Source organism: Pongo pygmaeus, chromosome 3 (assembly GCF_028885625.2).
Source record: "Pongo pygmaeus isolate AG05252 chromosome 3, NHGRI_mPonPyg2-v2.0_pri, whole genome shotgun sequence".
NCBI classification, from domain to species: domain Eukaryota; kingdom Metazoa; phylum Chordata; class Mammalia; order Primates; family Hominidae; genus Pongo; species Pongo pygmaeus.
Genome location: NC_072376.2, coordinates 43,018,060 through 43,037,033, shown reverse-complemented (window position 1 = coordinate 43,037,033; position 18,974 = coordinate 43,018,060).

Sequence of the window (18,974 nt, the reverse complement as noted above, 5' to 3'; positions counted from 1 at the left end):
TGAGCAAGAATGTGTTAAGAAGAGTTTATGATTGTCAGTTGGACAGAGGAGAGAGAATCATAGTTGTCAGGGTGGATGCTGCAAAGAGAACTGTTGATGTGTTTAGCGGTAACATTGACTACTCACCCTTACAGGAATTGAACTACATTAGATGTAAGACTGTATTGATGCAAAATTTGATTTATTTGGTAAGAAACAAAACTTGGTGTGCCACATAAGAAAACTAACAGAAAGAAAAAATTGATCTCTAACTGAAAGTCTGAAAATGACAGCAGATAATTGGTTCCACAGATTTGCAAATCTGAGAAAGTGTCTTCCTTGGGGTCTTTCTTAGGCTGAATCAGAGGTAGGAAAAATGTACATTTGAATTCTGGGAGGAAGAAAGAGCAAGATCAGAGCCAGAGAGAGAAACAGAGACAGAGAGAGAACCATTAAAAGCAGCTCAGAGAGAAAATAAATTAAAATATGACAAAGAAAATAGCAGGGAGATCAGAACTCAATGCATCTTTTGGAACTTTGTTTCCCTTTTCTTTTGCAGTAACAAGAGTAGTACAGGCATTGGGAGGTTAATAAGTTGTTCTGAAATAAAAACTTAAATGACTTAAAAATTCAGAAGAATGAGAAACCTAACACAAATATGCTAATTAGAAAATCCCACTGCAACAAATATTTCCTTTTGAAATTCCATATGATCTGAAAAATAAAAGAATAAGTACTTTTCTACTTTATATTCTATAGAGAATAAAAGAAAGATAAAAGAAAAAGTACTTTTCCACTTTATATTCTCCTATAAATGGGCTAGTTCTGTATGAAATTATTTTGGACTTTGAATGGCATTAATATAATTTGAAGGACAGGAAACTATATATTAAGCATTAACATAATTTTAAGGACACAAAACTGTATATTAGGCATAAAGTGAAATACGTGATATTCTGACTTGAAATAGAAATTAAACTTTCATAATTTAATTTAAACATTATACTTTTCCACAAAGTGTAATGTTTTTTTCCAAACTAACAATGGTTAATTGATATTTATTTAGTTTTCTAATAATTTCAATAATAATTAACTTTTAGTGGCTTATAATCCTTTTGCATGTTCTTTAAGTGAATATGTTCTTTAACATGAACAAATCATTTTAAATAATAATTATCTTTCTATCTAAACAATACTCTTTAATATGCCCTCCTACAGATACTAAGCTATATTACAGAGAAAAAAAAGAAATAATTGCTTTTACCTCTTATTATAACTTTTTACAATATAAATGCAGTGTATTAGTCCATTTTCACACTGCTATAAAGAACTACCCAAGACTGGATAATTTGTAAAGGAAAGAGTTTTAATGGACTCACAGCTCCATGTAGCTGGGGAGGCCTCAAGAAACTTATAATCATGGTAGAAGAAGAAGCAGGCACCTTCTTCACAAGGTGGAAGGAGAGAGAGTGTGTGAAGGAGGAACTGTCAAACACTTATAAAACCATAAGATCCTGTGAGAACTCACTCATTATCACAAGAAAAGCATGGAGGAAACTGCCCCCATAATTAAATCACCTCCCACCAGATCTCTCCCTTGACACTGGGGATTATGGGGATTACAATTTGTGATAATATTTGGGTGGAGACACAGAGCCAAAACATATCATTTCACCTTTGGCCCCTCTCAGATCTCACATCCTTTTAATGTTTCAAAATCAAGCATGCCTTCCTAACAGTCCCCCAAAGTCTTAACTCATTTCAGCATTAACCCAAAAATCCAAGTCCAAAGTCTTATCCGAGATAAGGCAAGTCTCTTCTGCCTAGGAGCCTGTAAAATCAAAATCCAGTTAGTTATTTCCAAGACACAATGGGGGTACAGGCATTGGATAAATGCTCCCATTTCATATGGGAGAAATTGGCCAAAACAAAGTGGCTACAGACCCCATGCAAGTCTGAAATCCAGTGGGGCAGTCATTACATCTTAAAGCTCCAAAATAATCTCATTTGACACATCTCACACCCAGGGCATGCTGATGAAAGGGGTGCGCTCCCATGATCTTGGGCTGCTCCACCCTCTTGACTTTGCAGGGTACAGCTCTTCTGGCTGTGTTCACAGCTGGTGTTGTGAACTTGTGGCTTTTCCAGGCACACAGTGTGAGCTGTCAGTGGATCTACCATTCTGAGTTCTGGAGGATGGTGGCCCTCTTCTCACAGCTCCACTAGGCAGTGCTCCAGTGGGGACTCTGTGTGGGGGCTCCAACCTCACATTTGCCTTCCGCACTGCCCTAGTAGAGGCTCTACATGTGCCTCCACCCCTGTGGCAAACTTCAGCCTGGACATCCAGGTGTTTTCTTACATCCTCTGAAATATAGGCAAATGTTCCCAAACTTCAATGATTGACTTCTGCACACCTGCAGACCCGACACCATGTGAAAGCTGCCAAAGCTTGAGGCTTGCATCCTCTGAAGCAATGACCCAAGCTGTACTCTGGCCCCTCCTTTTGGCCATGTCTAGAACCAGAGCAACTGGGATGCAGGGCACCAAGTCCCAAGGCTGCACAAAGCTACTGGGCCTGGGGCCAGGTCCAGGAAACTACTTTTCCCTCCTAGGCCTCCAGGTCTGTGATGGGAGGGGCTGCTGTGAAGGTCTCTGACATGCCCTGGAGACATTTTCCCCATTGTATTGGTGATTAACATTAGACTCCTTGTTACTCATGCAAATTTCTGCAGCTGGCTTGAATTTCTTCCCAGAAAAATGTTGTGTGTTTTTTTCTTTTTTTCTACCGCATGGTCAGCCTGCAAATTTTTCAAACTTTTATGCTCTGCTTCCCTTTCAAACATAAGTTCTAATTTCAAAGTTCCAAAGACCTCTAGGGCAGGGGCAAGATGCTGCCAGTCTCCTTGCTAAAGCATAGCAAGAATGACCTTCACTTCAGTTCCCAGGGAAGTTCCTCATCTCCATCTGAAAGCACCTCAGTCTGGACCTCATTGTCCATATCACCATCAGCATTTTGGTCAAAAGCATTCGACAAGTCTCTAGGAAGTTCAAATTTTCCCACATCTTCCTGTCTTCCTCTGAGTCCTCCAAACTGTTCCAACTTCTGCTTGTTACCCAGTTCCAAAGCTGCTTCCACATTTTCAGATTAACTTTTTAGCAGTACCCCAGTCTCTGCAGTACCAGTTTCCTGTTTTCACACTGCTACAAAGAACTACCCAAGGCTGGGTAATTTATAATGGAAAGAGGTTTAATTGACTCACAGTTACACATGCCTAAAGAGGCCTCAGGAAACTTACAATCATGGCAGAAGGGGAAGCAGGCACCTTCTTCACAAGGCAGCAGGAGAGAGAGTGCAAAGGAGGAACTCTCAGATACTTATAAAACCAACAGATCTCATTAGAACTCACTCACTATCATCAAAACAGCATGGAGGAAACTGCCCCCATCATCCAATCACCTCCCACCAGGTCCCTCCCTCGACACATGGGGATTATGGAGATTGCAATTTGAGATGAGATTTGGATGAGGACACAGAGCCAAACCACATCCTGCAACCATATTTATACAGGCAGATTATCAGTTTTAATTAATCTGCACCAATTGCTGTGACCTTCTAACCTTAGAATTCTCTAGGCAGCACTTCGATGATTATTGCAAAAGCTGTTCTAAAAAACAATTATTGAATACTCTCTAATATTTAATTGTTTGAAATAATCTTAAAATAGCATTTATTGGTGAGCTTTCACTGTTTTGTTTTCTTTTCTTTTTTGAGACAGAGTTTTGCACTGTCGCCAGGCTAGAGTGCAGTGGCAAGATCTCAGCTCACTGCAACTTCCATGTCTTGGGTTCAAGTGATTTTCCTGCGTCAGCCTCCCAAGTAACTGGGACTACAGGCATGCACCATCATGCCCAGCTAATTTTTGTATTTTTAGTAGAGATGGGGTTTCACCATGTCTGCTGGGATGGTCTTGATCTCTTGACCTCGTGATCCGCCCTCCTTGGCCTCCCAGAGTGCTGGAATTACAGGCGTGAGCCACCATGCCCAGCCTCATTGTTTATTAAAAGTTATATTCAAAGCCAGGCACAGTGGCTCACACCTGTAATCCCAGCACTATGGGAGGCCAAGGTGGGCAGATCATCTGAGGTTGAGAGTTCAAGACCAGCCTGACCAACATGGAGAAACGTCATCTCTACTAAAAATACAAAAATTAGCTTGGTGTTGTGGCGCATGCTTGTAATCCCAGCTACTTGGGAGGTTGAGGCAAGAGAATCACTTGAACCTGGCAGGTGGAGTTTGCAGTGAGCAGAGACGGCGCCATTGCACTCCAGCCTGGGCAACTAGAGCAAAACTCCGTCTCAAAAAACAAAAACAAAAACAAAGTGATATTCAAAACCAATCACATATTTTTTGGCTCACCAGAAGCATAACCTGGCTGACTTGACTTTTTTAATGAGCATTATTTGCAGTTTCCCCAGATGTATAATTGTAATGTAGGTTCTTGGTTTCAGTTTGTACAAATTTTCAATTTATGTACTTGGTGTCTGTGTGTACACACAGGTGCATGGTGTTTCTGTGTGTGTGTGTATGTATGCTTGCATCTTCATTCTCTCTGGTTTTCATTCTCTCTAGTTTTGGCTCTGTGTCTCCACCCAAATATTATCACAAATTGTAATCCCCATAATCCCCAGTGTCAAGGGAGGGATCTTGCATCTTCATTCTCTCTAGTTTTTTATGTCCTCCAGAAATTACCCTGGATATTACTTTTACCCTGGATACTACTTTTAAGTAACAATTTTGTTTTAAATCTGGCTACCTTGCCTTTATTCTCTACATACAGTGAAACTTTAGTCTCAAGATATTCTTAATTCTTCCTCCTTCACAAAATGAATCTCATTTTTCCATGAGTCGTAAACAAGGACAAACCACAAAGCCATGGCAGGGACACAGACTTTGATCAAGACAAATGCAAACTTTCTAAAATACCCTAAAGAATTTAACACAAAACAAACCAACTTGAGTTTATGCCTAAACTAAAGAAACAACTCTCTCTATAATATATTGTGTGGTTCACATGATTTTTTTCCCTCTGCATTGTTCGTGTGGCCTGAAACAACTGAAACGAATATTAAAAGCCAAGGATCCATTTGAAAAATTCTGTAACTTATGATGTATAAGAAGCAGTAAGAAAGTTGCTGATAAAGTAAAAATACTGTTAAGGAGTATGCAGTCAATGATCAGGTGATAGGTAAATAAAACTGTCAAAAAATGTGGAAATGTTTAGTCATCTCTGTGGAGCAGGGTCTCAGAATGTCATCCTCAGAGGAGATGACACTTGAACTGTGTCTTGAAAATAAGAAGGGATTGTCTAGATTGGCAGTACGGAGAGAAGATGAAAACTGTCTTGTTTAAAAACGTCTTAATTTTTGGAGTCTCATTTTTGTTTAAGAAACTAGGCTGAAATATAAGTTTTAAAGGATCTGGAAGAAAGACAGATTGTAAAATTACAAGATGTTAGCTCTAAACAGGGAACAAATTCTGGACAGTCCTATGTATGACACCAAAGAGTTTGGACATTGTCCTGAGCAATAAATGTCTGCAAATGAAAAAATATATATATCAGGCTGGACGCGGTGGCTCATGCCTGTAATCCCAGCACTTTAGGATGCAGAGGCAGGTGGATCACTTGAAGTCAGAAGTTTGAGACCAGCCTGCCCAACATGGTAAAACCCTGTCTCTACTAAAAATACAAAAGTTAGCCAGGCATAGTGGCACGTGCCTGTAGTCCCAGCTACTCAGAAGGCTAAGGCCAGAGAATTCCTTGAACCTGGGAGGCAGAGGTTTCAATGAGCTGAGATTGAGGCACTGCAGTCCAGTCTAGGTGACAGAGTGAGACTCCATCTCAAAAAAATAATAAGAATAATAATAAAATAAAATTAATTAATTAAAAAAATCAGACAAAAGCATTTATTTTTTACTCTATGTGCAAAGAAAGTATCACCCCAGGTTTCAGCCTTTTTTAAAATTTTTCTCCCCTACACTTTGAAATGCACTCAGGACAGAGAAAGGGTTATACGCAGTAACAGTTTAACCCTCTGAGTATAACTAACTATCTGGTTGTACTCCCCAGGAGGTGACTCAGGAATTTTCTGAACTATTATTGTTGTGGTATTAAGAAAGTTGAGATGAGGTTGTTTGTGGGTTTGTATCTCATTGTTATTGTTTGCTTTACATATGTTTCTTTATAATTTAAGGATCATTGTTTTTCTCATTGAAAGTTAGCTGACAAATGTGTTTTAGTATCTTCATATAAATTCAGCCTTGAAAATACCCAAACTTGCGGAAATATCAGGCTATTAGTATTACTTTTTAAAATACCAGGTGAAGACACTATTCTTTTTCATTTTATTCCATTTATTTATTTCAATTAATAAATAAAAATTGCATATATTTATGGTGTACAACCCGATGTTTAAAAATATTTGAATGGCTAAAATCAAACTAATTGACATATATGTTATCTCACATATTTATTTTTTGTGGTAAGAACACAAAATCTACTCTCTCAGCAATTTTCATGCATATAATACATTGTTACTAGTTATAGTCACCATGTAGGATGGAGCTTACTGCATGTTTTTATTCACTGGAGGAAATTGTTAGGTTTATATTTCAGATAGAGCTTTTCGTCTGCAATATGGAGGATGAATTGGACTAGGGGGTGCCATTAACAGACCAGATGCACTCACAAGTCTTGGTGAGAGATGAGCATATAAACTATGGCAGCAGTCATGAAAGTAGAGAGGAGGAGTTAGATGAGGTATATAAGAAGGTACAATTTACAGGACTTGTTGATTGATTATCTGTGGGCTTAAGGGAGAGTTGGCTCTCTAAATTACATCCCTGATATAGAATTTAAATGTGTGGGTGAATAATGATAAACATTTGGGGAAAGATGATTTTATTCTTTATGTGGTGTATGAGGTAACTTGAGGCTATTTATAACCATCCCCTATACACTTGTATATACAGGGACAGAGTTTAGAGGATGCATTTATAGAGTAAATACGGATTAGTTTAATAGACATTTTTGAGTACTTACTATGTACCAGGTAGTGTTCTGGGGATGCAGTGATTAGTAATAACCCTTCCCTGAAGGAGCCTATTGCATTAGACTAAATATAGTAGTCAACAGCAGAAGTTGTCCTCATAAGGATGGATGATCATTTTTGTAAGAAATAAAATGAGGAGAGATTGAGGAACAAGGAGGGAAAGAGAAAGGGAAAGGGAGAAGTGAGAAACACAGATTTTCAACTGGAATGGGTAAATTTCAACCTTTAAGGGACATCAGTAGAAACACTGCTAAAGTAGATTAAATGCTTAGAAAAGTAAAAATAGTGAACTAGAATTATACAGTAGAAACTGGTGTTTTAGAATCCAAGGAATGAGAAAAGCCAAGAGTTATAATTTTATGAAAAGTTAAATTAAAGTAATCCAAGGTGCGTGAAAGACAAAAATAATTTATTGAAATTTAACAGGCCCACTAGTCACCTTTTAGAGAGTAGTGTCAGTAAAATCATAGAGGCAGAAGCCTAATAGCAGAGTGATAAGAAGTAACTGGAATGTGAGATCTCCTGATTTGAAATAAATGCAACAAACATTCTTTTTTTAGCAAAAATTTCACAGTGGGAGGAATAAAAAAGCTATAATTGCAGAAACAAAGGACATTTTCTATTTTTTAAGTTTGCAAAGACAAACATTTTATTGCATATGAAAAAGCAGTGATGAGGGAGAGGAAAAAAAGTTAAAAATACAAGAAGGGGGAAGACAGCAACCTATTTTATGAGTAAAGGAGTAAACGCAAGAAACTTTTTGAGAAGCACAAGTAGTGGGATTTGCTTGAATATGAGAAAAGACAGACTTTTTTCAGACTCAATGAAATGAGGTGCCAATGAATAAAAATATATATATACACACATATATATACATATATACACATATATACATATATACACACACATATATACACGTATATATATATATACACATATATATATATATACACACACCCCCATAGAGAGAGAATGTATGTGTAAGAGAAAAAGAGATTAACATTTCATATTTTATTGATGTAGGAAGAATGTAGATGTTTCAAGGTTGAGAAAATAATACTCCCATCTGCTTTCACTAGTTAAAATTCATCCCTTTCCTAAATGTTTATTTGTTACAGGATCCTTTTGATTACTAAAATGATGAGCTGTTATAACCCTCTTAAATTGAATGACCTAGCAAGCAGCACATTTTATTGGTCAATTGCACACGTCTGTAAGGGTGACTGCATTTAATACACTGGCATAATTTCAAGTCTGTTCTTAATAAATTATTGCCAACATCCTTTCTATTGAATTACTTTATGCTTGTGAAAAAAAATCAAACAGGTTTTACACGTAAAACAATTCTCCTGCTATATTTTAAATATAGTGTCTTTCTAAATTTTAAATGCAATTTATGTTCATCAGCATAGTATGGACCTTTATAGTTCTACCAGGTTATCTAAAAGGCACCTTAAACCTAAATGTGTTACGTCAAACTATTGATATCCCTCCAACCTGCTATTTAGCTCAGAAAATAGCACTACCGTTCACCACGAAACAAACACAACAAACAAATCTTAGAATAATTACTGACCCCTTTCTTTCTCCCACATTTTCATAAATGCATCAGCAAATCTTGCATCCAACCATTATTAATAAAGGCTTTTCCCAATAAACTTTAGAGAATAAGTTCTCATGAACTTCTATTGTCTTTCCAGCTTTAGTTTTTCTTTTAAGCACTATCACCTGACATTGTTTCTCCCCATTTGGATATAAATTACTTGAAGGCAGGAATTCTATCAGTTTTGTTGACTGTTAAATCCCCAGTACATGCAAATGGTAATTAATACATATTTTTGAGTGAATGAGGGAATCTTTCTGTGTGCTGATTTTCTTTTCTCATCAATTTGAGCAGGGATTAAAGAGAGATGATGGGGCGGCAAGAGGGAATAGCATTGAGACAGCTGGCTCATCCATATCTGTGATTACTGATGTTTTAAGCTGCATTAGATTATTGTGAGTGACTGAAAATGACCTGAAAGCTATAGGGTTTGCTTAAAATGTAATTACATGTTTTAAAAGCAAGGTAAGAGAGATATGAGTGAAGACACATAAAACTTTATTATGAACATACTAGGTTCAGACTGTTCAATAACCTTCTCGTGTATTGATAAAAAATGTTTGAGAGTCAAAATGAACAGATCTATAAATGGGCAATTTTATATATTTAAATTTATTTTCAAATATTACACTGTCATATAATGACTACATTATAGTGTGAATTATAAAGTAAGCCATTCAGTTTACCTGCTTTTTATGTATTGGTTTGATTGCTGTTTTTATTAATGGCCATTGATAACCTACATCAATTCACAAAAGATTCGAGGAGGTTTCAGTAAAGATAAATTGATTGGTTGCCTACCAAATTCATTGGTAGAATTACATTGTCCAACTTCTATAACCAAAATTGTAAAAGTTTATTAACATAATCATGATAATGGTTGAAATCTTCTTTTAATATACTTGCTATGAGCTTCACTTAACCACTGAGATTTAGAGAAGTTTAAATGTGTCAGCTCTCAGGGCAGTGTGCTTCAGGTTCAATTCCAGTTCTACCACATATAAACTGTGTATCGAGGGGCAAATTATTCAAATGTTTTTCATCTATTAAATTGGGTTATCAGTATACTTATTCTATGGGTTGCTATGATGATAAGATGAAATAATACAGCTAAAGTACTTAGAATGATGCCTTGAAATAAACAATCCTTAAATAATTTTAGCTATTGTTAATAACACTGTGTAGTATGTACTTTTATTATCCGAATTATTATCTGAATATGGGATAATTATTCCCTATCTGTTAACATGGAGAGGATATAATAAGTTTTTAATGGTCACATAATGAATAAATGAATGTCAGAGCCAGGAAATTTCATATTCTTGAATTTCATGCCACCCCTAGAGAAGCAGGAAATATGAATTGATATTGAAATACATCCCCGAAAATAGGCTAAAAATAATTAATGTTTTATGAAATATATGTTTTATAGAAAAAGAGAACAAAATAAACAAAAAAAACCCACTGAATGGCAACAGATAATTTGAAAAACAGAAGTCAGATATATGTTGCCTATAAATAATAACATTTCTACATTGGAATGATATTTAAATACATTTTAATGGAATTCTCACCTTTAAAATCAAGTTTGGTATTAAGATTTAGATTTTTCTGGAATCATGAATTTGATTCAATTTCAAATTCTGCAATGAAAATTCATTTGAAAATTTTACACGCACACACACACACACACACCCCCACACGCACACATCACATACCAATTCTTGCTACTGCTAATGATCCTAATAGAGTTCTATAGAGTGCTGCAGATCTTTGTTCTAGGCTCAGTGCAGACCAATGTCGAATATCCATCTCATGGAAAAGATATGTTTACCATATTTGCAGATCCAAGAAGCTAGAAAGCAGAACTAATACCCGCTATCATAAACCATGTTTCAATAATGAATTGAATGATATTTTTGTGTAAAACTGAGATAATGTAGTTTCATGAGAGTAAATCAAACATTTTTTATCAATTTTTTTACTTTCAAAGTATTGCACAAGTACAAGATTAGAGATTTCTAAAGTAAGTGAACCTGCTACTGTGAGCAGGAGATCAAAAAGCAAACAAATAAACAAACAAATGCCCAGAAACACAGATTCCTGACATTTTTGAGTCTTGAGCTAATGTTAGCAAGCCTTTACCTTCAAAATTCTTGCTATGTGAGAAAAATTAACTCCTGCTATTTAAGCCACTATTTGTTAAGCATTTTATTACTTACAGGGATAGAATATCTAATTGATACACCATCTATACGCTGTTGGCTTTTTAACACATGTTTCTCAGAACTCTTGTGAGCTGCCACATCTTTCGCACAGGGTGAATATTTGTTAACTAACTAATGAATAAAAGAACTTGATCTCTTTAAGAGATTCCTATTTGACGTCTATAACTGAATGTTTTGAATCGAATATATTATGGCTGAAGCTGGACTTTTAATTGTCTCTATGCTTTAAAACTTATTTTTTCTTTATAATATTTAAATAAATGAGATAATATTTACCAATGTGTTCAAACAAAAATCAGGATTCATCTTTGATTATTCTCTTTGTATATTTTGTTTGTTTTTGTTTTAATATCCGAAGACTATGCTCATTCCCACTTCTAGCTTCTATGCATAATCATTTATTGTATATGAAACACTGTTTCTAAGCTTTACATGGCTACTTCCTTTCTTTTTTTAATGCTTGAATTACAAAGGATATTCACACAGAGAACTTCCCTGATTTCATGGTTAATTCAGTTTCTCAGTTACTTGCTATCACAGGACACTATTTTTTTCACTTCGTTGTATTTATTGTGGATATGATCATTGTTTTTAATTGAGTTTTTTTTAAAAAAATGGGATGAAATCAATAGGATAATTGTGTTTTTTAAAATATTTACTGTGGGTGTATTGTTGTCCCACAACAGGAGATACATAAATTATGAATATATTTACCTTTCTCTATTCAGGCAGGAAAATAGGGTCTGGGGGCAATAAACCTAGAAGTAAATCAAATGAAAAAAAAAACAAAACAACTTTCTATGATCAAGTAAATAACTTTGTAACTTCAGCTATGGCACAAAACATCCTCTTCATTTGCATAGGGTGTACATCAAGTAAATTACTTTGTAACCTCACTTTATCCTCTCATTTGCATAGGTCATATACAAAGTAACCAATGGGAAACCTCTAGAGGATATTAAAATCCCAGAAAATTCTGTAACTTGTCAGGCCTGCTCCCACCCTGTGGCGTTTGCTTTTATTTTCAATAAATCTCTGCTTTTGTTGCTTCATTCTTTTAGTGCTTTGTTTGTGCATTTTTTCCAATTATTTGTTCAAAATGCCAAGATCCTGGACACCTTCCACTGGTAACTTATTTGCCTTTCTCTATGGCATTCAAATCCAAATTTAAATAAAATCTGCATTAGTTATCTATTGCTACATAGCAAATGACCCCAGAATTTAGTAATGTAAACGTCAAGCATTTATCTCATAGTTTCTGTGGCTTACAAGCCTGGGTGCAGATTAGCTGGGTACCCCTAGGTCAGAGTTCCTCACAAAGCTGCAACTGAGGGGAGGATGTTAATAAGCCCACTCATATAACTGTTGGCACACTTTAGTTCCTAGTGAGTTGTTGAATAAAGGACCTTAGTTCCTTACTGGTTGTTGGCTCCAGGCTTCCCTCAGCTTCTTGCCACATAGGACTCTCTAGAGAGAATCTCACAACTTGTCAGGTAGTTTCCTTCAGAACAAGCTAGTGAGTGAGTGAAAATGAGTGAGCAAAATGGAGTCTACAGATGTGTGCAATGGTGCATACCTATAGTCCCAACTACTCTGGAGGCTAAGGCAGTAGGATAACTTGAGTCCAGGAGTTCTGGGCTGTAGTGCACTATGCTGATCAGTGTTTGCACAAAGTTCAGCATCAATATGGTGACTTCTTGGGAGCTGGGATCACCAGGTTGCCTGAGAAGGGGTTAACCACCCCAGGTAGGAAACAGAGCAGGTCAAAACTCCAGTATTGATCAGTAGTGGGATGGTGCCTATGAATAGCTGCTGCACTCCAGCCTGGGCAACCTAGAGAGACCCCCATCTCCAAAAAAGAAAAAGAAAAAGAAATTGAGCCCACAGTCTTTCTGTAACCTACTCCAGAAAATGGAATTCCGTCATTATAGCCATATCCCATTCCTAGGAAGGGAATCTTTAGGTTCTGCCCACACTCGATTGGAGGGGAATACATAAAGGCATAAATATTAGGAGACAGAGGTCATTCAGGGTCATCTCAGACTCTCCCTACACCAAACAATATTTCAGAGTTTTAAATTTAGTCATTATGCTGTGATACTTTTTATCACATAAAAAGTATCAGCATAATACTTTTTATCCTCTAGAATGTAAGGGCCACAGATACAGAATATAATGTTTGTTTAAAACTGTATCTCCAGCTTTCTGACTACTGCAGGACCATATTAGGCACTTGTGTTAGGCTAAATAATGCCTGCCCCCAAAGATGTTTGCATTCGAATCCCCTGAACGGGTGACTATATTACCTTACAAAGCATAAAGGGATTTTTCAAACATGATTGTGTTATGGATTTTGATATAGAATTTATGGTGGATTATCTTGGTGGGCCAGTGTAATAACAAAGGCCCTTGAAAGAGGGAGGCAGGAGGATCAGAGTGAACAGGAGATGTAATGATGAAGCAAGAGGTTGTAGTAATGGCAAAGAAGAGGCCAAGGAATACAGGCTGTCTCTAGAAATTGAAAAGGGCAAGGAAACAAATTATCCCCTAAATTTTTCAGAAGAAAAGCTCCAAACTTCTAATCCATTCTGGACTTCTTACCTCCAGAATTGTAAGAGAATAAATTTGTGTTGTCTTGTGCTACTAAACTGTGGTTATTTGTTTCAGCAATAGAAAACTAATAAAGCACTCAAGAAATACTTGTTGAATGAGTAAAAAGTTCTATACAGTTTTCACACAGCATTACAACTGTCATTACATATCCATTCCCCCAGAAAATTAAAAAGGCAAAGAAGTGAAATTATGAGGAAGAAAGGAGTGAAATATTTCAGTGAGTTAAGAAGGAAGAATGGAAGGAAGAAAACAAAGAAGGGTGGAGGGAACATAGGATGGGAGGGTAGAAGGAGAGAGGGAGGAAGGAAAAGAAGCTCAGTTTTAGATTTTCAAAATTATATTACCCAGATTATGGGAAAGAATCATCCAATTACATTTCAAAGGGGTTAAACATCAACTAATGTTTAATCCTTGGTATGACATTTTCAATAAACCTTTGAAAAATTAAGGCATATATAGAGAGGTGACTGACACGATGGAAACCAAAATTAAATATACTAGTTGAGGAAATAAAAGTGAGTAGTCAGAAAAACAAAACAAGCAAAATAAGACACTACTGTGATTAGAGATTTGTCAAAGCATGAGTTAAAACATAAGCTTTGAATTTGTAATGATTAAAACACTTAGTAGGTAATAAATAAATGCACTTGAAACTCCCGTCTAAATATAACAGTCCATGATAACACGATTGTTAGATTACTAGTTCTAAGTTGAATTTTTCAACCTCTATAATACCTTTTAAAGTTGAATGTATTAGTGTCAGCTGAAAATGTATCTAAACTCAATACATATGCACGCATTTTACAGAATTATGCAATATAAACAAATCAATTCAATGAAGTACATGTCAATAACCAAATTCTTCTTAGAGAAAGGTAAAATATCTTTTAGCTTTTCCTGTTATTTTGCAATTCACTAAGAATAAAGAGAGACTGAGTGAAGTGTATGTGTAAATTGTAATCCAAATGCAAATGTAATTTAATACATTTCATAAAATCCACTGAAAATACTCCTGGAGGTATAGATAAATTCAGTAAATTTCTTAAAGTAAACATTACATACATTGCTCTTAGAGTTTTATATTAAAAAACTGTGATGATTTTTCCATGTTTAGAACTCCATATTATTTAAACTGATTTTATAGTACTAAATTGTATTTATTTAAATATATGTATTGTGGACTATTACAAAGATTTATATTCTAAAAGTATTTGGATATTAGTAGAACTTCACTATCAACATATTCCAAGGACTCATGAAATTACAGATTTTTTTGGAAAAAAGCTAAAGAGGCTTCCAAAGGGAATTAGTAAAAACAAATCACCTGTCAAATTCTAATATCAGATTTTCCATCAAAAGTCAACCATGAAATGTCTTTGTACATTAAAAATGCTTATACTAATAATGCATCAAATGGAATATTTATTTGATTGTAGCTTGTATTTAATAAATCATCTTTCTTCCTTAATTTATACAAGTAGATATATCACTGATGTTTCCCAGGAAACCTATCTTTAGAAGGCTAAAGTTATTTATAATGAACTGGCATCTTACAATTAAATAGAGGAAGTGATATTTATAACTTTTTGCTGTCTTTGAAGTATATGAAAGAATAAGACATAATATGCCCTTTCTTTCACTGCATTTGGTCCATGTTTTGGATTTTTATATAAGAATAGTCAGTAGTTGGATCTCATTTTTTTAAAAAATCCACCAAGAAGCAACATATTAAAACAAACACCCATGGACACACCCACACTCACACAAATAGCCCTTGAGTAAATGTGTTTGGGGGTGGGGGGGTGGTATGTGCGTGTTTTAAAGTCAGGAAGGATGGGGACAAGTTTAGTAGAGGAGGTTGGTGGTAATTAAAACAAGTTAAAACAATCGACTGCAGCTCTTCCAGGAACGGATTACATAACAAACCTTAAGGGAAATTGGAAAATCTATTAGTTTAGAGCCTAGATGTGTCTAACTACTAGGTAAAAACAATGGAACTCCATCAGTGCTTCAGAATGGGAACTTCACACAATACAGCATATAATAATCATTAAGCTAAAATGCCATCAGTAATCACCTGGAATCAAGTAGCCAGTGAAGGAAAGACTTTGAATGAAATGAATTATAGCTTCTTTAAGACAGAACAAAAGATATAAATTTGAGGCTGTAGTGTGATGTGACTCCTTGTCATGGAACTTAAAAGTTAATTTTAAAAATTTTAAAAATTATAGATCAAATCTCTAAATTCTTAGTTCAAAGTGGGGTAGACTACAAAAATGAACACTAATAATTTCTCTGATTCTTGTATGCTTATGCCACTCAACTCATAAAAAGGTAAAGTCAGCTCCTTTCTCCTCAAATCTGGGCTGCTCTTGTGACTGATTTTGATCAACAGAATGAATGAAGAATGATACTGTATGACTTCTAGGGCTTGGGCTTCAGAGATCCTAGTAGGTTCCACTTTCACATTATTGGGATTCAGCCCCCATGAAAAAAAGCTCGAATCACAGCTTTGAGTGATAAAAGAATTCATGACACAGAAGGAACCAATGGATCCCCGGCCATAATATAGTCATGCCAGGTAAGGCTCTAAAAAACATGAGGGTAGCCACCTGGGATCCTCCAGTTCTGACTGTGGCTCTAGACAACACCATATGGAACAGAGACAAGCCACCATCAGTAAGCTGAATAATGGTCCCCTGAAAAATTTCTGCACCCTAATTCCTGGAAACTATGAATGACATCTTTTATGTCAAAAGGAACTTTGCAGATGTGACTAAGTCAAAGATCTTGAGATAGGAAGATTATCCTCGAGTATCTAGTTGAGCCTTAAATAAGGCTCAACTTATTTATTCTTAAATAAGAATCCCATAGCTTCTTAGACACGCAAAGAGTCTGAGACACATTTCTTACAGTAGTAAGAAAGGTAGTAATTTTCATGAATATAACGTGTAAGAAATGTTATATTCATATAAATATACATGCACACTTCTTACTAGTGTAAGAAAAGTTATATTCATGTAAAAAGCAAGAAGTTGGAGTGAAGTGATGTGAAGAAGGAGTCATGAACCTAGGAGCCAAGCTGTAAGAAAATAAATTTTTGTTGTTTTAAGCCTCTTACTTTTGTTAACCTGTAACAGCAACAATAGGCAACTATTACAATGCCTCTGTCGACTCCTGCACAAATTATACAACAGTGAGAAATAATGAATAGTTATTGCTATTTCATGCCACTAAATTGGAAGGCAGTTGTTAGGCAATAATAGAAAACTTTAATACAAAGTGTGAGTACAAACCCAGGCTCCTTATAACTGTGCTAAAAGAAACTGCTAGTTAGAGTCTCAGGAGTAAGATAACTAAGAATTAAGGTTAAAGTATATTCTATATATTTACAGTGTTAGTTGAGTTCAAAGGGTAACAAAATCTTTTTTTGTTTGTCTGTTTGTTTTTTGAGACAAAGTCTCCCTCTTGTCACCCAGGCTGGAGTGCAATGGGGTGATCTCGGCTCACTGCAACCTCCGCCTCCTGGGTTCAAGCCATTCTCCTGCCTTAGCCTCCCGAGTAGCTGGGATTACAGGCACCTGCCACCACGCCCAGCTAATTTTTTTTATTTTTAGTACAGACAGGGTTTCACCATGTTGGCCATGCTTGTCTCAAACCCCTGACCTCAGGTGATCCACCTGCCTCAGACTCCCAAAGATTACTGGCGCGAGCCACCACGCCCGGCCCACAAAGTCTTTTATGTGAAATGTAGTAGCCTGTCAGCAAAGAGTGGACAACTGATAATTGGAATGGAGATTTGGAGATTCAGAATACAAAAAGCATAACGCCCAATTAGTCTCATCTGGTTGCCAGAGCAAAGCTCTGACCATGCCAAAGCTCTCTAACCTGAGGGAGTTACTTTGCAATGCTCTCAATAGTGATAACTTAAACCAGGTCGCGGTAAAATTCTAGATGATAGTAACAAAGACAACCCATGAGAGAAGATATATCTGCAAAACAACATCAGGGATTTGTTAATTTATAAAAAGGCTACAATTTGCATCTTATATTTGGGCAAAGAATTCTGAAAGTGTTTGTACAGAAAGCGGAGAATGTAATTTTAGATTTAAATGGATTCATGGATTATGTTGTACTCACCAAAAATATTGCTTCCTTCCATTTCCTTTGCTGTTGTCATCATGTAATTTTATTGTTACATATTCTATAAACTCACAATAAGTTGTTATTTTTACATTACAAAGTTATATTTAATAGTGATTTAAAATAATTATTTAATAATATATTATATATTAATATTATATATAATAATTAAGAATTATTAAAAATATTATTATAATTAAAATAATTATTGTATGTATGCCCATACAATTTTCTCTCACATATCTTATTTATTTATATTTGATGAACTTTCTTTTTTTTTTTGCTTTTATTTTAGGTTCAGGGGTACATGTGCAGGTTGCTTATATAGGTAAATTATGTGTCACAAGGGTTTGGTGCACAGATGATTTCATCACCCATTTAATAAGCATAGTATCCAATAGGTAGGTTTTTGATCTTCACCCCCAACCCTCCACTCTAAAGTAGGCCCTGCTGTCTATTGTTCCCTTATTTGTGTCCATGTGTTCTCAATGTTCAACCTCTACTTATAAGGAAGAGCTTATGGTATTTGGTTTTCTTTTCCTGTGTTAGTTTGCTTAGGATAATGGCCTCTAAGTCCATCCATGATGCTGCAAAGGATGTGATCTTATTCTCTTCTGTGGCTGTATAGTATTCCATGGTATATATATATACCACATTTTCTTTATCCAAACTACCATTGATTGGAAAAGAAATAGTGATTGGAAAAGGAAAGTAATAAACATAAGCGATAGCTTCCTAGCCAAATGCAGACACAAGGCCTTATTTTGGTATTTTTTGCTGTGCTACCTAAATATTTACATATTTTAAAACAACAGTTATTTAGCTCACACTGCCTTTTTTAGTAATAATGTATATAAACTATACTGTCAGTAATTTATTTTACAATCTTGCTTTTAGAATGTATAATATGGAAACAAAATAACATAAAAATTAGAGAATGTGATGAGCATTTTGTGGGGATTCTGGACGTGGATCTGGTAGTTAAAACTGAAGAGATTTTGACTGGCTTCTTTAATCAGAAGATGAATGAATACAAGTCCTGTAGAATATAAGTCACCCTTACAAATGAAGGAAATCCTGACATTTGCAACAATATGGATAAATTTTAAGGACATAATGTTAAATGAAATAAGCCAGGAATAGAAAGATAAATTTTACATAAACTCACTTATGTTGAATCTGAAAAAGTCAGGCTCACCGAAGCAGAGTTGAACAGCGGTAATCAAGAGCTGAGGGGAAAACAGGATTTGAGAGACTTTGGTTAAAGGACACAAAATTTCAGTTAGAAGAAATAATTT